The sequence below is a fragment of the Pogona vitticeps genome, chromosome 2, assembly GCF_051106095.1.
Source record: "Pogona vitticeps strain Pit_001003342236 chromosome 2, PviZW2.1, whole genome shotgun sequence".
NCBI lineage: Eukaryota > Metazoa > Chordata > Lepidosauria > Squamata > Agamidae > Pogona > Pogona vitticeps.
The window spans coordinates 264,763,724-264,785,270 of NC_135784.1; the positions used below are offsets into that span (position 1 = coordinate 264,763,724).

General features: G+C 41.1%; 2 long non-coding RNA genes across 2 annotated transcripts; both read right to left on the reverse strand.

Moving 5' to 3' along the window:
• Positions 1-1,831: 1,831 nt before the first annotated feature.
• LOC144587031 (uncharacterized) lies at positions 1,832-16,107 on the reverse strand. The gene is made up of 2 exons (XR_013542178.1): positions 15,809-16,107; positions 1,832-14,225 (listed from the first exon to the last, which is right to left on the reverse strand). It is a non-coding gene; the product is annotated as an uncharacterized LOC144587031 (long non-coding RNA).
• Positions 16,108-16,647: 540 nt separating this feature from the next.
• On the reverse strand, positions 16,648-21,211 carry LOC144587033 (uncharacterized). The gene is made up of 2 exons (XR_013542179.1): positions 21,107-21,211; positions 16,648-20,696 (listed from the first exon to the last, which is right to left on the reverse strand). It is a non-coding gene; the product is annotated as an uncharacterized LOC144587033 (long non-coding RNA).
• Between the last annotated feature and the right edge of the window lie 336 nt (positions 21,212-21,547).

Here is a 21,547-nt window from a genome sequence, read left to right on the forward strand (position 1 = left end):
TAAGTCTTACGGAACCCTTAAAAAGTACAGAAAGAAAGGGAGGAACCCTGAGAAACAAGGTAACAAAGAAACAATTTACTACTAAAGTGAACAATAGCACACAAGAAAGAAAAATCATCAGGAAACCTGTATACCAAAATATACACCTTTACCAAAATAAATACACAGTAAATTAACCATTAAAAAAAAACAGGGAAAACACATCCTCTCTCTCACACACACAGGGAAAAGCAATTAAGAAAAGAAAAAAAATACAATTCAAGCCCATTAACCAAAATTAATAGAATACAAGGATATGTGTTTCCCTTCTACCACTTCTTCTTGTCTTCATTTCTTCAAGTCCAGTAGGCAGCTGCCAAAAAAAAAAAAACATCAAGAAGAGAAGGGACAAATGCCCCCCACGCAAAAGGGGGGAGAATATTAACAGAATTCAGGAGAAAATAATCAAAAAACAACCCCAAAGAGGCACACTGACCAAAACATCAAACAACAACAAAAGGCAAACAAGGAAAGGATCCAAGATGGACTACAACAGTAGCTCAGCACACAATAAATCCACGAAAAACAGAGCTAACTCCACTCCCACTCCCCAAAAAACCCTCCTCATTGTGTTCCAAGATTCAACATTCCCCCTTTTCACTAGACAGTCTGATTAGTGGCCAACAAACCAAATTGGTCATACCACCATGTCCTCGCAATAGCCCTTAACAAAGTTGTTGGATGAAAAGATTACCAGGAAATTTGGCATACAAAGAATGAAAGAAAAGCCTGTCCCACAGCCATAAACACTGCACTCCCAAGCCAACTACACCAGAGCACAGAGTGCTGTCCTCTGAAGATGCCGGCCACAGAGACTGCCAAAACATTAGGAAGAACAACCTTCAGAACACAGCCAAAGAGCCCGAAAAACCCACAACAACCATCAGTGAAAGAAAGGTTAAACAAAAGAGGACAACACGAAAGAGCACACAATTTTCATGCAGCCCTCTTTTGTTTTAGAGGCTCTGTTTCAGAAATTAGTGAAAGAAAACAACCATGAAAAAAGATCCCATGATTAAAAAACCTTTGTTGCAATTTTAAAGTTCCCAAAGCTCTTTGAACCACTTGGATGTTGCTATGCAATAGCAGAAGAAACTTTTCCATAAGGAAGTAGAACATACTTGAAATTCCAGCCAGAAGATGCAGCTACAAATTCTTGCCCTGTCTGCTATATACAGATATCTCAGCTTCTTGTAGTGATTGAGAATCAGAGGATCAAATCATGTGTTGTGGGAAATATATTTTTCCCTACTACTAGAAAGATTTTCCTCTAGCCATACAGTTCCTTTAAAGCACAAGATTTCTAAGTGAAGTCCATATTCGTCTTCAATAACAAATTACAAAACAAAGACAAGCTAATTAGCAAAATGCAGTGGGAGACAAGTTTAGGCAAAGATAGTCACACATCTTCCATTACTTCAGGAAGCTCTAACTATAAGCCATAGAGGCTCATGATATTGGATTGATATTATCTTTCTCTTAGTGCCTAAACTGGTAAAACAACTCTTACCCTAAGCAGCATAGTAGTGAAAAAAAATGAAACAAGGCTAATATTTGGTAATATGAGACAGTTTATTTGCGCTATCACAAAAAGAAAAGCATCACTTTACATACTTATGTATATATTATTATTTTTTTCTGCCAGTGATGGGGGAGGTATGGTAAAACATTCACATCCTAGACATAATACAGTATATTAAAAATTATATGGTTACATGATACTTTTGTGAGCTACAAGGGCTAACATGGTTTTACTTTTTTTTTTTTGTGACCATTTATGGTCACAGATGCCTTTGTCAGAGAACCATTGCACCTCAACCTAGGGTCCAGACACCCCACTTGGGTGCTGAACCTACCCCAGGGCCTCTCATGTGGAACAATGAAGAAGGAGGGGCCACCACATGTTACTCCCATGAAAGCAGGACCCAAATAGAGACCTATATTGTCCTGTCAGCCTTAGGGTTTGGAAGGGGCCTCTTAAGAAAGAGGGGGGTTGCTCTACCCTTGGTGCATGGCAGATATAAAGGCTGCCTTGCCACCAGGGGAGGTGGGAACAAGAGGAGACTATTAGAAGAAAGGAGGCAGAATGCCAGACAGACCCAGAGAAGGGTGAGGAGTAGGAGAAGGAGGAGAAAAAGGCCCCTGGTAGAGATTATGGGGAAAGAACTACAAACAAGGCCCAGGGAAAAAAGAGAAAGTGCTCCCTGGGAATCTGAGGAGAAATTACCCAGAAGAAGGTGACCCAGGAATCTTGGTCTGAGACCCACTGGGCAGAAGGCTCACCAGGAAAGACAGATTCCTCAGAAGAGTGGAACCTGTGGAGAGGGGTTCTGGTATAGTTGAGGGTACCCAAAGGACAAGGGGGGAAAGTATGAAAACCCCAAGCTTCCTCACTACCTATCTTACTGAGGAAAGTGGGAAAGGAGAGTAGCGTGGAAGGCGGGAGAGTTGACCTTCACATACATCCAACACTAGCACAGGATGAGGAGACACCGAGAGCATCAATGCCAGGAGAGGTCCAGGGAGAAGGACTTGGGGAACCATGACAGGTGCTGATCACTGAAGGAAAGTTCTTTCCATGCTTGCCCACATGGCAGGTGTACCGACCCTCAATGTAAGGGGTGGTCCAGAGAGAAGGGAGACCCAGGCCAGGAACTTCACAGACGTTATCAGTAAGGAGTCTAGTGGCAAGAACTAGATTCACTGGACAAATGTTTTCTCTCCTGGTGAATGGAACTGGGGGTGGCGGCAAGAGCACGTACACAGATATTTTGGGCCAGTACCAGGAAGTAGGACTAAAGAAGTGAAACTATTCACAGAACCAGTTGTTGTTAACCTCCTCCTCAGTTCAATGAACCCTGCGCTGTTTCAGCCTATTAGTTTGGAGTGTTTAGATCCCAAGATGGAGGAAGGAAACCCTGCCAACCAAGCCAGGGTTAGCAGGGCTCTCAATTGATTTGTTACTCCAGAAAAATGACTTCTGCTTCTGTCATTAAATTTAGTTTCTCTCTTCCAACTTTTACCCAGCTTTTTCTTACATGCAGCAATGCATATTCTCACTAACTGCAGCTTGTTATCATAGCGTGCTCAGAATAGGCAGGACTAAGAAAAGCTGAAATTCTGCCAATTGGCTCTTTAAAAGAGCTAATTCCAGTATTTTGCTCTGGATAGCTAATCAGGCATATTCAAAGATTTTTTTAAAGTTTCATTTCATTTTGTTTTTAATATATGCATTTATTGTCACAACGGATGAACCAAGCTGGTGATCAAGATTCATGCAGCTTGATTGCAGGGTATTGTTAGCTAAAGCTGAAACATACATGCTGGACACATCCACTGACATTTGTTTTGCTCTCTCTCCATATGTAGCCATTTCTCACTGAGCCTCGTGGCGCAGTGGTTAAACCGCTGTACTGCAGCCAAAACTGTGCTCACGACCCGGGGTTCAATCCCAGGTAGCCGGCTCAAGGTTGACTCAGCCTTCTATCCTTGTAAGGTCAGTAAAATGAGTACCCAGCTTGCTGGGGGGGAGCAATGTGTAGCGTGCATAATTAACTTGTAAACCACCCAGAGAGTGCTTGAAGCACTATGGGGCGATATATAAGCAGCACGCTTTGCTTTGCTTTTGCTTTTGCTTTTCTTATATTGCCATTAAACTCTCTACAAGTTAAATCTCTCTCTCGTATTCTACACTTGCATGGGAGTAAGCACCCAGCCTGAGCTGACAGAGTGAATTAACTTGTTGATAAGGAATGGTTCATTAAAAAGGTGCTCTGTATGAATGTCAGTTACAGTTATCATCTTGAGTTTATACCTGGCCAGCATTAGGACAGGTCTTAGATCTGTTTGGCATTCATGGCGAAGGAGAAAGCTGGGGTGTCCCTTTCCCTTGGTAGTAGCAGGACTGAGGGAAGGAATCTGGGCTTGGAGTTTCGGCCAGTTGGTTTGGAGTTTTTCATGGATTTACCCCTCTATTATGATTTTGAATAATCTGGGTGTGAAATGTTTTCCTTCTCCCTTCCCCCAATTTTCCAGTACAGTTATTCTCATTCTACCCCGTATATGCAGTCTGGTTCTCATTCACAATCACTCAGTTAGTCTGCATATATAAAAAGTGGTTTTGCCTATCATGAGGACAACAGAACAGAATAAAACACATGTGCAGGCAATATTTGTGTGGACTGAAAAAACAACTGTATACAGTGGTGCCTTGCATAACGAGTGCACTGTTTAATGATGAATCCGCATAGCGATCTATTTTTTGCAATCGATAATACGTTCGCATTGCGATGTTTTTAATGGGAAAACATCGCATTGCGATGATCGGTAAGCGTTTCACTTACCGATCTTCGTATTGCGATGTTTTTAGAACAGCTGATTGGCGGTTCCAAAATGGCTGCCGCAAGCATTTTCACGCGGTTTCCTCGCTTACCGAGGCGGCAAAAATGGCGGCGCTATGGAGGATCTTCACTGAACTGTGAGTTTTTGCCCCATATATGGGGGTCCTATGGGGTTTTTAGTTACGTTTAGCAATGTTTCCGGATAGCGACGATTAATCCGGAACGGATTAACATCGCTATGCGGGGCACCACTGTAGAAGCCTTGTAGAAAAGAAAGAAAGAAAGAGTGATAGCATAAAGACAGAAAGTGGAAAGATGACTTTTTTGTTGTTTAGTCATTAAGTTGTGTTCCAGCTCTTCATGACCCCATTGACCAGAGCACGCCAAGCCCTCCTGTCTTCCACTGCCTACCGGAGTTTGGTCAAATTCATGTTGGTAGCTTTGATGATGCTGTCCAACCATCTTATCTTCTGCCATCCCCTTCTCCTCTTGCCTTCACACTTTCCCAACATCAGGGTCTTTTCCAGGGAGTCTTCTCTTCTCATGAGATGGCCAAAGTATTGGAGCCTCAGCTTCAGGATCTGTCCTCCCAGTGAGCTCTGAGGGTTGATTTTCTTCAGAATAGATAGGTTTGATCTCCTTGCAGTCCAGGGGACTCTCAAGAATCACGTCCATCACCACAATTCAAAAGTATCAATTCTTCAGCGGTCAGCCTTCTTTATGGTCCAGCTCTCACATCCATACATCACTACTGGAAAAACCATAGCTTTGACTATGTGGACCTTTGTCAGCAAGGTGATGTCTCTGCTTTTTAAAATGCTGTCTAGGTTTGTCATCGCTTTCCTCCCAAGAAGCAGGTGTCTTTTAATTTTGTGGCTGCTCTCACCATCTGCAGTGATCATGGAGACCAAGAAAGTAAAATCTGTCACTGCCTCCATATCTTCCCTTTTTATTTGCCAGGAGGTGATGGGACCAGTGGCCATGATCTTAGTTGTTTTTTTTTTTATTGTTGAGCTTCAGACCATTTTTGGCACTCTCCTCTTTCACCTTCATTATGAGGTTTTTAAATTCCTCCTTACTTTCTGCCATCAGAGTGGTATCATCTGCATATCGGAGGTTGTTGATATTTCTTCCGGCAATCTAAATTCTGGTTTGGGATTCATACAGTCCAGCCTTTCGCATGATGTATTCTGCATATAAGTTAAATAAGCAGGGAGACAATATACAGCCTTGTTGTACTCCTTTCCCAATTTATCATTTTTTTTACTCCTCAACAAAGATGTAATTACAAAATAGGATGCCAAAGTATATGTTCTGAATGTTCTCTGTTCATGCCATTTCATACTGTCCAAGGTGACCGCATGTATCATGCCACTCTTGACTTGGAGCTGCTCCAGCTAAGCCATTTATCCTTTATGTAGGCATCGGGTACAGCGAGTGGGAAGAAAGCTCTTGCTTTGTAGTCCAAAGCTGCTTTTGGGAGAAAGAATCACAAGAAGGGGGCCTCAAACATGCCCATCAAATTTAGCACCTGGGGAGCACAATATGCACATAGACCTGGTAGCAGCTGTTTTCACTAAATCATTATTCATAGACCTGTATCTCTACATATAAATTGACATATGGAGATCCTGTGCAAATTGGGTCCTATTTTCTGGTGAGATATTTTCTCTCTTTCAGTGATACTCTGCTGGCCAGTTTTCCACAGAGTATTTATGAATACTTAAAAGTACAGGACAACAGATATAAAATAGGAAGAACTAGGTTTTGTTCTCAAATTAGATAGCGGCCCACTATCATTATGGTTGTAACGTGTTTTCAATGCAAATATGCAATCCTTCAAAGCTGCTGTACTGATGCAATCAACCTGGAAATGAAGCCCGTGCTTATGTCCTAAGGACCCAGTTAATTTGCAGCTTGCAGGGCTGAGAAGCTTGATGCTGGAATAAAGAATTAGATTTGATGTTTCTTGATATTATTATCTTTCAAAACTCTATATATCTGGAGACATCTATTATCTAACACATTACTACCTCCTTTCTCTCACTTTTGTATGCATTTTATAAACCGAGTTCCAAACTATTGATCCACTTAGTTGCACACTGCAGAGCTAACCAATTTATCTCTCAACTACTTGCATTGTTTTTCTTTAGGAAATTGCATTAATGAGCTCTGCCATATTTCTAACCACACTGGAATTCTACTTTATTGAAGATTAGTAGCAGGTATAGGGTTAGATTCATACATTTTGTATTTCCTGAATCCTCAAAGAATTCCAGCACCATCCCTTCCTCAATGGTGATAGCCCACTGACAACCTGAGTCTCTAGTCTCTGTTTGTGATACTATGATTTGCTAAAACAGGCATTGTTCAAATACACCAGGACAAAAAAAAAAAGCAGTGAAAGTGTTGGGAAATGCATGTGCAGATGGGCACCCCGGGTTGCAGCTACAGAAGTGCCACACTTTTGGATGACTGATGTTTGACTGATGTTTTAGATATAGAAAAGAGGTATAGATCATTCCTTAGAGGCTTGGTGTTCCTGATGCTAAAATGGCTCTTTTGGATATCTGTTGTTACTCCTGAATGCTGAGTGTTCAGCACCCAGATTTATGTGGTCAGTCGCTCCCCTTTCAGCTTCCTTTCTATTTACAAACATAGACAAAGGGAAATTGCCACTCCTGTCTCCTTCTGGAGAACTGCAGGCCTCCTGCACCCATCATTAGTTGCATTGATTTTAGCTGAGTACCCAGATGGGGTAGGAGGGAGGGAGAAAAAGCGATTCATTATACCAAAAGAAAGAAAGCAAAACGGACACACAGTGCAGTTGCATTGATGTTTCTCATCCCATCACTCAGGGGAAATGGGCAAATACTGCTACATCTGTTTGGTGACCTTTCCACTCACTAATGCTGTTTTAATAAGGCAGAGGACAAATGTTCTGATCAAGCAGACTTTGTTAGACTTTTGCCTGCTTGCATGACAACAGATACATGTAGGTTGAAGTAAACAATTTAATTTGGGCACCAGGAACGTAAGACACAACAGCACGCAAACCAAACATGCTTCCTCAGTAGAAGAGTGGCACCAAAAGGAGGTGGATTCTGTATGGATCATTTCAGCAACCTCATTATATTTGAGGCTCTCGTTTTATTTGCAGGGAATGTCAGGTAACTAGGAGAAGGGAGGGACGAAGAGCAGGTGAAGTAGTGTGGGAAATGCAGCACAGAATAGGTAGAGAAGTAGTACAGGATTACCTGGCTACCTTGGATGAATTTAAGTCTCCTGGGCCAGACGAATTACATCCAAGGATATTAAAAGAACTGGCAGAAGTAATATCAGAACCATTGGCAATAATCTTTGAGAATTCTTGGAGAACAGGGCAAATGTTCTCCCTATCTTCAAAAAGGGGGAAAAAGAAGACCCAAATAAGTATTATATTTGCAAAGGCTTTCACGGCCGGGATCTAATGGATGTTGTAGGAAGGACAACCTTCAGAACACGGCCAAAGAGCCCAAAAAACCCACAACAACCACCAAATAAGTATTGCTCCATCAGTCTGACATTAGTTCCTGGAAAGATTCTAGAGAAGATCATTCAGTAGACAGTTTGTAATTACTTAGAAAGCAATGCTGTCATTACTAGAAGTCAACACAGGTTTCTCTTAAAAAAAAAGTCATGCCAGACAAATTTGATCTCTTTTTTTGATAGAATTACAGGCCTGGTGGATGAAGGAAATGTTGTGGATGTAGCATATCTTGATTTCAGTAAGGCCTTTGACAAGGTTCCTCACAATATTCTTGCAAAGAAGCTAGTAGAATGTGGGATAGATAGTGCTACTGTTAGGTGGGTTTGTAATTGGTTGACTGACCAAATCCAAAGGGTGATCACAAATGGCTCCCCTTTGTCCTGGAATGAGGTGACTTGAGAGGTGTCCCATGGTTCTGTTCTGGGTCCCATGTTATTCAACATCTTTATCAGTGACTTGGATGAAGGAATAGAGAGTATGTTGATTACATTTGCAGATGATACCAAATTGGCAGAAGTTGCTAATTCCCTAGAGGACAGGATTAAAATTCAAAATGACCTTGACAGATTAGAGTCCTGGGACAAAACTAACAAAATGAATTTCAACAGGAAGAAATGTAAGGTACTACAGCTAGGCAGAAAAATGAACTACAGAGATATAGGAAGGAAGATACCTGGCTAGACAACAGTACCTGTGAAAGGGATCTAGGAGTCTTGGTAGACCACAAGCTGAACATGAGTCAGTAATGTGATGTGGCTGCCAAGAAAGCCAATGCGATTCTTGGTTGTATCAATAGGACTATAGTGTATAAGTCAAGGGAAGTGATAGTACCACTCTATTCTGCTTTGGTCAGACCTCACATGGAGTGAGTTCTGGGCACTCAATTCAAAAAGGATGCTGACAACCTGGAACATGTCCAGAGGAGGACAACTAAAATGGTTAAAGGTCTGGAAGCAATGTCCTACGAGGAGTGGCTTAGGGAGCTGGGAATGTTTAACCTTACAAAAAGGAGGTTAAGAGGGAACATGATAGCCATGTTTAAATATTTGAAGTATGTCGTGTCAAGGAAGGGACAGTTTTCCATGGCTCTAGACACTAGGACAAGGACCAATGTGTCAAACTATAGGAAAAGAGATTCCACGTGAATCTCAGGAAGAACTTCCTGACCATCAGAGCTGTTTGGCAGTGGAATATGCTGCCTCAGAGTGTGATGGAGTCTCCTTCTTTGGAGGTTTTAAAGTAGAGGCTGGATGGCCATCTGTTGGGAGTACTTTAATGGATGTTCCTGCATGGCGGGATCGGATGGCCTCAGTGGTCTCTTCCAGCTCTATGACTCTAAGAATAGGGTTGTGGTTTAAACAAACAAATGAACTCACACATTTTCCTTAGGTGTTACTTTACAAATATTGTCTTAGCCAACTTTGTGTGCTGTATTTCTTTCACAACTATCATTGTGTGTGAATAAATAGCTAGTTATTAGATATGCCATTATTTTCACAGTCTAGTCATGGAATGATAATATTTCCAATAAATGTTATGATAATACTATAAAAGACACTGTAAAAATATGCTTTAAAGATGTTTAATGATTCACTGTTATTGATTAAGTGTCTTTAAATTTTAGCTGCTATCATTCAGATTTCCTACATTGCTTTTTAATGTGTATTTTTTTAAAAAAAATAGGTATCTCTCAAGGTTTTCCTGTTATAAATGTTCTTCTGGGCAAATACATGAAGAAGAAATGCCTATCAACAGTGTTTCATGAGTTGGTAATCACTATTTGGACTGGTGTAGCACTCTCTCTGTAGGGCTGCCCTTGAAGTTAGTACGGTCACTTCAGCAGGTCCAAAATGCAACTGCCAGACCAATACCAACAGGTTCCAGTAGATATGAACATATATCCCCAGGCTTCGCACACAGTCATCGGCTCCCTGTTAGTTTCTGTGCCCAAATCAAGGTGCTGGTCATGACCTATAAGGCCCTTAATAGTTTAGGGCCTCAATATTTGTTGGAACATCTCTCCCTCAAAACAGCTACCCATCCCATCTCCTCCCCACAGTCCATGATGTTTACAATGGTGACACCAAAGGAGACCAAAAGAATGAACACCAGGAACGTGCTTTTTTAAAGTCATGGCCCCTTCCTTTTGGAACATGCTTCTAACAAAGGTTCGTCAGACACCTTCCCTTGCAGTTTTTAAGAAACTTGTAAAAACAGTATTATTTAAAGTTCCCTTTTATTAGTGCTTTTACTACCTGAGATGTTCAAATCTGTTTTACTTAATTCTGTTTAAAGACAGGCTTTAACTAACGACAAGGTTTTATCTATTTTATGGTATTTGTTGTATGATATTTTGTATGATTCCATATATGTGATTCAATATGTTTTGAACCACCCAGAGAGTGTGTGCACTATGGGTGGTATACATACACACTAGAGATGAGGGTATTTTTATTCATATACAACTACAAATATCCCCATGCAGCTGGAGTTAACGAGGGTCCGGCCCCTGGGGCTGGACTGTCCACTCACATATCCAGCGGCAGTGGCCTCTCTCTTCCTTCCACTCACTAGCCACTAGGCAGCCTTGCAGAGAGACTCATCCTCCCTCCCTCTGCCAAGAGTGGCTAGATGATCAGGAAGAGAACAGCACTCGGGTGTGATTGGAAGGATGAGTGGGGCCAGCGGTGGTGGCGAACATGTGAGTTAACATCATTAACCACACCTGTGTAAGGATATTCGTTTACGAATACAAATACACCCATTTTTTACTGTTGGGGCTGAGAAGACACATTTGTGGAATTTTCTGTCTCTTGAACCAAAATAATTTATCTGTTTTTGGATACTATGCAATCCTGAATGGAGTGAAGTGGGCTATTTATTGCTTTGTTTTCTTTTGCCTAGGCAGTGAAATGTCTCTTTTTGAATAATCAAAGTGGACTAGGATTTATACTGATCATGCTATATCATGTTATATCCCTGAAACTGTTGCAGCATTTTGAATTTATGGTTAAATTCTTCTAGCTGTGCAGGAGAAGTACAGGTATTCTCAGAACAGAATTGCTTCAAGTTTGCCAGAGTCTTTTTTTCTCATTTACTGGCACTTACAGTCTCAATAACTCACTCTGAGGCATTTATAAGAGAAAGAATGAAATGTTTTATTACTTACAACTGAACAGAGCAATCAGCAAAAGTAATAAACATGACTGCTTGCAGCAGCAGTTCAATACATTCCAATGGGGGGGGGGGGGAAATTCACCAAAAATTAATGAAGACTCAGAACAAAGCCAAATTAAGTTTGCAAAGGTTTTACAAGGTGCACTAACGATTCTAAGCATTTAAAACAGTTTTTGAACATTTTAAGACACCTTAAAAATAGCAAAAACAGACCTGTCAAAACCATTGAAATGCACTGAATAGGCTTCAATGCATTCCAATGGGGGAACTGCGTTTCGCTTAGCGATGTTTCCTATGGCGATTTTTGCTTAAGGATGGTAATCTATTCCCATTGGAACAGATTATCCAGTTTTCAATGCAATCCTATGGGAAATGGTGTTTTGCTTGGCGATGTTTTCCCATAGCCAAGCATCGCTAAGCAAGGCACCACTGTACAATAGTATCTGGACAGAAGCAGTACAGGCTGAAGCTCCAATTTGGAAATACTTTTTTGTAGGCTTGTAGAACAAATAAGGTCCTGAGTATTGTTCCCTACTTGACAAAGAAGCAAAAAAGAAGATCTGAGTAACTAGAAACTGGTAGTTATCAGGAAAGTTTAGTTTTCTTTAAAATAATTCATGCCAGGCTGATCTTATTTCTTTCCTTGATAGAGTTACAAGCTTGGTACGTAAGGGGAATGCCATGGATGTTGTACATCTTGATGTCAGCAAGACTTTTACAAGAGCCTCATAATATTTTGAGGAGAAGGTGGTAAAATACAAGCTAAATGAGTGATCTTTAGGTGGGTTTGCAGCTGGGGTAGGAACTATATTCTCCCTGGGATCCTTTTGAGCTCTCATTATATGACTAAAATTTCCAGAATTCTCCAGTAAGTGTGGCTTGGAGATTCTGGGAGTTGTAGTCAAAACAGGAAACTTTTCCAAACTCTGGCTTAAGCTGCTTTGCTCTGTGATGGATCGAGAGCATTATGTTGGACACCGTGAAGAATTCTGTCTTTGTGCTAATCAGACTTGTTACAAGGATCTTTCTTATGAAATCATATCACACATCTAAGTAACGTGGGATTGCATCGTGGAGAAGCAGTTCCTATCCCACACCACTCTGTGTTTCCTTGGTCTGCGTTCCTGTGAATAGAAGCGGAAAGGTACTACTTTGTGTCAATATTCCGCAGTACAATGCAAAGGTCAATTTCCCCTTGAATCTGGAGCTCCCCCTGGTTCCATTTATGTGTAAAATGAACAAAAAATATGAGGTAGATCCCACATAAAGCACTGGCTTCAAAACTTTTTATTACTTCTCCATGTTGTAAAAAGCATGACTCAGGTAAATTTATTGCCTCATCAAGGAACATATGATATTCTAGAATGCAATTTATTTCATGATTTCATACCCAGCTCCTAATTTTTTTTCTTAACTAACAGTATTGTAGTTAATATACCACTCCACTCAGTAACTAATGTGAAAAAATATGTAAGTAATATGTACAAAAACTAACAGTAGTGGTGACTTCGTTATAAAAACAGGTGCATGAGCTCCAGACAGAAGAGAGAAAGTCCTCTAGAGAGAACAGCTTGGCCTAAAAGCATGGGTTTTTTTAATATCGACAATTAAAAAGAAAACAGCAGCCTACCTCTATAAACATTTGGATTTGTTCCAAAAGAAACAAATCCAGCAAAATGTGCTTTGGGTATCAGACTTCTTACCATCCAGGTGCTCTTGAAAAAAGGGCAGGGGAGTGTTTATCATGTAGCCAATACAGGATAGTTCTCATTTGTATTTTTATTGGGCTAGACTTGCACCCGTGTGTCTACATTTAAAGTCTATCCTCACAGACAGGAAAATGTGGCAAGGGCAAAATAAAGAATAAATAAAATAGTTGGCCACCCAAAACCTAAACTGAAATAAACATTTTAGGAGATCTGGGAGGCTGAGTTTTGTTTTGTTTTTGTTTTGAGGTTTTACATGATGTTCTGGCAGACACTAACAAAACATTGGAGTGGAAAACCTGGTCCTCCTGAGCCGAGCAATGCCTCCTTCAGCCTGCCATAAGAATAGTTCTACTGTGCGCCCTCAGTAAGAACGACGATGGACGAAGCTGACATTCTGAAGATTCTTCTTGAGCTGAGTCTCCTTAGCATGAAGCTCTCCCAGCCAAGAAAATCAGTAGGCGCTGTGTCCCCTGGAAGACCGGCTGATGATAGTTTGCTCTAATCAACAAATATTTCCACATTCTTTATTTTCCATTTCAAATGCATGTGAGGTGGCTCACTGCAGAGATGTACAGCCAGCCAAAGGTGACAGTGGTGGCGGTGGTAAGATTCCACAGCACAGCAACTACCACATCCAAAGGCCCGTTTGCTCTTTGGATGTGGCAGTACATGTTACTTACATATTACTTTGTACATATTACTTACAATGTTTCCTGTTGCCATTTCTCCCCTCATGACCAACCTTCCCAGTGAAGGAAATGAACCATGCCAAGTCTAGGGCCTGTAGAGTTCCTAGGCATTGTTTGTGGTGGCAGTGGTAGAGATGAAGGGGGCTCAGATTTGTGATGATCTACAGACTTCCCTCAAATCTTGTCCTCCCCAAATTCTGCCTTTTGGACTCAATTCCCAGCAGGATGAAAACTATGTGAGAGATTTTCAAAGGATGCTGTGTTAAACTACAGACAGCTGCACCAGAATCTTGGCTGGTTTTGCTGTAGCATTGTTGATGCTTTCTGCTGCCACACAGTGGAAACTTACAAGGGTAGAAGTGTTTCATCAGGCTTCCCTGTCACAAGAGCTCTTAACTCACCCACCCTTAATTGGAAGAGGTTAAAATTGCTTACTAAATCGACCTAGTCTGGATGAAACTCAAAGAACATACACTTTTTGTTCTAGAACAATGGCTTTTCTCATTTGTAAATATACATAGATTTAATCAATGAATGGACCGGTACCCTCACGAGTGATCAACAAAGATTACAGTCAGTCAACAGCCTTATTAATTGTTATTGGGACTATTCAGTGGCATATACCTGAGATGTCACTACAATGTCTCCTGCTTGCTATGAATTGGGTTATCTCTGCTGCCACGTCCAGGGGCTCCCTCAGTGGTCCTCCCTCAGTGGTCCTCCACTGAGTCCCAGAATTACTCTGCAGAGCCATAAAATGTAACAAGAGGATAATCAATTAAATTTTGATCATTTCAGTATAATCTTCTTTTGAGGAAGAATTAAAAGTAACAAGTTGGTATAAATACATTTTTATGAGCTATAATATTTTGCATCCAAGACTGAATTACAACTTATAAAGTGGAAGCATTTACAAGAGGTCTTAAATGGATTAGTAATACCGCTTCTCCAGAAATGTGAATTTTGCAGACTCCTTAAATAAAAGAAAACTGGATACCTAATTATATATTTTAATGCTTCTGTCTTTCAGATGGTGTTTGAATACCATTGCTGGTATTCAAACATGGTCTGAAATGTGTGGTTATGTTTGGGTCTCTCCAGAGATAGCTTCTGAGGGATGAGACAGGTAATGGGAAGGGCCTCTCCCCAGGTAAGCAGGCCACATTGCACTTTTTATCATTGACACATATCACCGGTTAGTCCCAGTCAATGGAAGTTGGTGAGTCCAGTTTTGCAGAAACAGTGAGTCTACTCTAGGTTTTTGTCTAAACTTTACTGGAGCTATCCAAGATGCTAATTCTTCTTCCCTGGTTCAGACCCCTGAATAGCTCACTGAAAGTTTGGACTAAAACCCAGAACAAATTGTTCATTCCCACAAATGGGAATCACCAGGGTCCTGATCACAGTGAATAGGGCTGTCATTCAAGTGAACAAATCTCAGTTGTTTATTTCTACAGGCTTTCGTTGAGTCATCGGTCCATTGCACATTTATGCATATTAGAAAATAATTCTTTTGAAACAAAACAAAACAAAAAAAAATCTTCTTTGGTATGATTCTAGACTAAGTTAGTGTCACCAAGGAAGGAATTCTAACCACTGCCAAAAGGGATAAATTAGGGTGTTTGCTCTCCTTTGTATGGCTATATGACCTGGGAGTGTAAAAATGCAATAATTTTTCTTTCCATCTCCCATTCTGGGCAGTGTCAGCCAACAAGCCTTTGGTTACAGGGGATCGTCCTTCATTTAAGTCTCTGATTTTCAGAACTGCGTTACTAATTCTCAGTTAAATCAGAGGAATAAAAGTCATGATTAATTAAAGACCTATTGATCTCAATGAGAAATGTGATTCACTTCATCTGAATCCAAACCACTGTTTGGTGACATTTTTGTGTCATGAAAAGCATCATCAAAGTGGCATTCCTGCTGTATGGAGAAGAGAATGGAGTGGCTTTCAAGATGGCACTTGCTAGGTGTATTTCTTGTGTGTGTTCTTGTTCTTCTTATCAATTTCAAATATATGCTACTTCATTAATCAGGGCACTTATTTAGTCAAGATACAAAGCATTTATGCCATTCCACTCAATAACAAGTCACCCTGAATTAAGTAGGATTTGCCTCAAGGTAAATGTAGATAGAATTGCAACCTGAAAGACTCTGATAAGAGTCAAGAAGTAGTGAATAGAAGTATCCCCAAAGAGGTTCATAAAATACTTTTAAAACTGTAAAACAGATGACACAAAATTCAAAACTAATTCCACAACATTTTGCTAGTAGTTAAATGCCACATTATAGGTTACTATGATCATTATTTTAAATGGAACATACCAATATTTTTGTTGTAAGAGACCAAATCGGGTACCAGCTGCATGACTGAAGGTCGAGGGTGTAAATCCTTGTCCGAAACAAAATTCCACAGAACACATTATGGCTTTGGACATTGGTTATTTGGTTATTTGAGTTTTACTTCTTAATTTTGATTGGAATTACAAGTCAGTTGTGATGCTTCTGTTTACTAACAAGATCAAGACTCGGGTTTCCATCAAAAGAGACACAAATCCAGTAGATCTGGCCTTTTTATAACTTCTTAGCATCCATTGTTTATAGAACACTCAAAGCAGCCCATTCACCCTACGGAAACATAGGAGGGAAACATTTAATATGGCTGCAAGTGGATTCATAAGTGTCAATTCATTTTAAGGATCAAAACAGAAATTGAGCCTTTTCTGAACATTTCTGGGAGCTGTGAGATGGCTTTTATGTTAAATGAAAGACAGTCTGGTGCTGCAGCCTGAATGGCCATACAATATGGGGCTGCGCTGCATCTCAAACAAAGAGGCCCACATTCTTTAAAGCGTACAACAGGCTTATACAAGAGTCTTATGAGTATCGGTATTGTATTGGTGCAAATAAAACTGGCATTAGATGGGATGCTGTTCTCTCCCCCTCGTCCAATGCTGAAAGAAACATAGTCACACACACGCACACAAAGGAAAACTGCAAAGGCAATTAAAGAAATGCAGCACATACCATATTTTAGAACGACACCGCTTATTATTGGAGTGCTGTTATCAAAATAGTCCAAAGTGCTAAAATGAATAATGCATTAGTCCTGAGTAGCCTCTGATTTCCAAGGAACCTGAGAGTGAACAATTGTTTCGTCTCTTTGCCCCCTTTTCTCAGCCTAGTGGGAACAAAATGGCCTTTGGCCCTTTTGCTCTCAACCATTACCTTCCCACCCTGAGCTCTTTCAGTATGAAAGAGGCCAGTAGGAGCGAGTGGCACTCCCCTCCCTCCCTCCGTCTTCACCTTCACCCACTCTCCATGGCACAGCTGGGGAGGCCCAGGGCAAGGCTCCCTTCCGAGGACCACACAAAGAGCTGGACTACTGTGTTGCAACAGTGACAAACCAGCTATTCTTTCCCAGCCACCAAAAGCCCAGAGTCTGAGAACAGATGCATTTAAGCCCAGGCGCTGAGAGGAAGGAATCTGGCAGAGGCCCTTTGCATCTGATCGGCATTCAGAGGCTTCGAGGCCTTCCCACGTTGTGTTCAGAACCGACAGAATGTGGCATGCTGTCTCTCTCTGTGTGTGTTGTACAATGGGGTGTCTTGCCTTCCAGCAGTCCAAAGCACCTGCTGAATTGATGACACAAAACAGCTCCAGTCTTGGATTTAGACCCCTTACTTCTCAGTTTCATAACCTTATTCTCTCTCCCTCCCGCCACTTCCTTGCACTTCACTTCTTGTATCAGAAGAAATCTGGAAGGGGAGGGTATTGTCCTGACTGACTGATGGCAATGCATCTATTTTTCTTACTTATTCAAGCAATTGTTCGGTTTCCCACCCACTTCACACCAACGTCCCTCAAGAGAGGCAGCTTTAACCATTTAATCTATATAGGCCTAGTGAGCTGTGAAATACATTGCTGTACATTATCTGGGGAATATTAGCTGTTCCTCTGGGCTGAGAAGATATGGAGCACCAGCTGAGCATTCAGGCTTCTGTTGTAACAGAACCTTCAAGCCAAATTACTGAACTGCCAAAGTGCAGAAGGATTTGACTTTTTAAGGAGCTGGGAAAAGTGTTTACAAGACCTCTTACAGTGGATTACCTGCCCTTAAGCAACGCGCTCTCCCTTAATCCTCTTTTTGTTTACCTGGATTGGCTCAAAACCTGTGAAGAGGTCATCCTTTCCTTCCAGAGACTATGTAAGGCTGAGATGGCTGTGGATATTCCCATTGCTGACTAGGTTCTGAGGCAGTACTATTAGCAGTCATCCAAACTTAGGAAACATTACTTTTTCTCACTATAATTCCCAGGATGCTTCATTCACTGTGGACTATTTAGGGACATATCCTCCAGGAAGAAACATTTCCAAATTTGGTTCTAATCATTGTACAACTCTAGAAGATGCCAGAGACCAGCAAAGCACCCCTTTTCTTTACAAGTACTGTATAGGCTAAAAGGCTGTGAAACAAGAATTATTTCTACTCTTTCAAAAAGTGTTTGCAGCCTAAGGCACCTGCTAGAGAAGATGCCAGACACAAGTACAGGAACATCAAGGTCTCTTGCTGTGCTGGATGCTGGAAACTCTGACAGGCTCATAAAGTCACTTGACATACCTATGCTAAGAAGACGCTTACTGTAGATCACATGAGTTTCTAGGTGATATCCATCACTTTGTAAGTAAACATGTGCAACTGATCTCTCATAGAACCACACAAAATGACTTTAAACTGAGTCAGACCATTGGTCTCTAATCCAATACTGCCAGTTCTGACTGGCAGCAGGTCTTCAGTGTTTCAAACATTATTTCTTTCCTAGCCTTACCTGGAGAACCCAGGGAATTAATCAGGAACACTCGAGACATCTCTTCTGCTACTGATCTATAGCTCCTTTGTCTTCTCCTTCCCCTCCACCCCACAGTATACTGTAATCCCCTGAGATGTTTCTCAAAACAGGGAGAATGCCAGGGTGGAAAATACAGCTGAACACCATGACTTGTGATTTAGGGGGTAGTAAGAGTGTAGTGGATTGTTGAAACCAGAAGTCTTCTGCTGGTGATGCAAGATTCCTCTGCCCACTTCTGAATGACTCCCTCTTCCCACTCCAGCTCCATTAAGTTACCCATTATCTAGACAGAAACTGAAGCTGCAAGGAGGAGGACGAGGAGGAGGAGGACATATCCATTGCACGTAGCAAAAGATTTCACACTGGTGACTTCAAGGTAGTGGGGTGTTGTGAATCTTCTCCAGGTTTAGTCTGAAGTTACCTTACAAGATCTCTCCAAGGCACTGAGTGCTATTCCCCAAATAGGTTCAACACCTGTCCTGTCCCATACTGGACAAGGCAAGTGTTTACCACCTTGACCTCTGACTCAACCCCTACGCCCTTCCCAATCACAGGCTTCCTCGGGGTCCTAGAGTGTGGGGTCCATTCTTGTTGGAGGACTCCTCTCTGACAGGGACATGACAGTACTTCTGGTGTACATTTGTTATGTGCTGCTAAGTTGCTTTCAACATATGGCAACTTTATGAATGATCTCCAAAAGGTGGTATCATTAATACCACTGCTCAGCATTTGCAGACTAAGGGCTACCGCTTCCTTTATTGCATCATGTTAGGTCATCCTCTTTTCCTACTACCTTCAACATAACCTTATAGTTTTTTTTTCCATTGAGACTTCTTTTTTCATGATATGCCTAAAGTACAGCAACCTTAGTTTAGTCATTTTAGCTTTTAGTGAATGTTCAGGCTTGATTTGGTCTGGAACTCACTATTTTGCCTTTTCACCTGTTCTTGGCACCCATAAAGTTCTCCTCCAGACCAGATGAATTGATTCTCTCCTACTGTCAGCACCACACATACTTAAAGTTCAGACTAAAACCCAAAGCAGATCACTATCCACATCTCCTTTAAGTCATCATCCTCTATTGCCAATGTAATATGCACACTAACTTAATAGGTTTGGTTGCAAAATGACGAACACTTGCTAAGACTTTGGGAGAATTATTTTTGTAATTTAAAAGAGTAACTTCCAAGGTCTGAAAATATTCAGAGCTACATATGTTAAACTGGAGGGGCTTTCAAAGCAAATGGCAGTCCCAGACATCCATTGCCCTGAAATGGAGAAAGACCCTTCATCTCTTGAAGGATAGGATATTTGTCTGTCCATTTTAATAATAGCTTTGGAAAAAATCCTGCAGATACCCCCAAGGCTTGTGTCTGGTTATTTACTTCTAATATGCCAGAAGCTGTATTTCCCCTTAATAAGTAGATGTCAGTAGAAATAATATTCCTGATCCCTTATAAAAAAACAAACGTGTACTACCTATATAAAAATGTCATTCTGATTTTAAGAATATTATACCAGTGTCAACATTTATAAAGTGTTCTGGTATGGAGTATTTTAAAAATCCACTAGTACTGAAAGAGAAAGACCACAGTGTCATGTATGAAAGGTTGATCACAAGGTAACTTCGGAAAGGATACATCTCTTTTTCTGTGTGTGAAGTGGATACAATTGATGAGAATGAAGAAAGTGACCCTGTCAGGTTCAAATCCAGATGAATGTACTGACAGGAACTGCAAATGTATTCCTCATGATCAACAAAGGTAGGTGAGGAACCTAGAAATTGAACGGAGGGGGCAGAATAGTGATTGGGAAGTTGCAGATGGGGATGGTAAGGGTGATTGATATATTTATTTTATTTGTTTAAATTTGTACCCCGCCCATTTAGTGGACAAGCCACTACTTGGGGTCTTTCAAGCTCAACAGCTAATATTCAAACAAGGGATGGCCACCACCCTGAATGTCCAGCTATTGTCTTTGCATAGCTTGGGAAAGTAACTTTTTAGACTACAGATCCCAGAATTTCCCCAGACAGTATGAACAATGGCCATGCTGGCAGCAGACTGCTGGGACCTGTGGTTAAAAGAACCACACACACCCTCCCCCAAGGATTAGCCCTTTTCCCTATCACCAGTGCTGAAGAAAGATTCAGCTGCCCATCCAGTCAGTTTATGTACCTAGAACAGGCATGGAGAGATATCTTTACCTTTACCTCAGGCATCAGAATATCCTGAGATAGCCCCGGAAAGGAACAGGGAGAGAGCCAAATGTGAAGTAGCAGTGTCTCTGGGAGCAGTCACAGCAGTCTTTGTAAGAGTTTGACTTTGTCTGCCTGATTCAACCAGATCTGGGATGCTCATTCCCTGGATGGAGACAAGTTACATGAGTGACAGTGTGGGTATACTTGTTGCATCCAGATGCCATCTGAATCTACACACACACACACATACACAGAGAGGGAGATAGTTCACCCCCACAGAGCCACTTCTTGTGAGAATCTACTGAACTGGAGAGTTAGCTGATTACAGCAACAGACCTGTGTTGGCAACAAAAAGACACAGGGAGAAATGTCATTCAGCAACCTGAAGTACCCTGGGAGATGGATCCAGCTTAAGCTATTTGTTCCATAACATCCTCTCTCATCTAATCAAGCTACCACCATTATAAGGGCCACGAGTAGCCAGTTTGGCTGGGGTAGTCTGGAAGACTTAGCTTCACCTCCCTATAATATCTCCCACCTCTCTTTCCCAAAAATTTGCACAACAGAGCTCACCTAGCATCTATAAACCCAAGCCAACGACAATATGTTTGTTTTGCCCTTCTAGCTGTAGTTTCCTGGGATGTGGTTGTATGCTGTGTTATTTCAGATTTCTATTTTGAGTTTTCTTTTTTTCTAGATCAGGTGCTATTTTATCCAAACCTTATAAAATGAGAAGAATATTTTTAGAGGAAGTATGCTTCTCATTATCAGATGCTGAGAATAAACAATCAAGGATGGCTCCAATCATTTTGCCTGTGATTTTCCCCAAGGACTGAAATTGGTCTGGGCAATGGAGACAATCCAGATCTTTGGTGTAACCGAGAAAAGCATTCTTGTTTCATTGCTCAAAATACTTACACCTGTTCTTTCCCTCTTTCATTCAAAACACTTCAAGAAAATACAGAAAGATACAAAAAGGGAACAACGGAAATTAGTAACAGAAAAGTTTTAAAA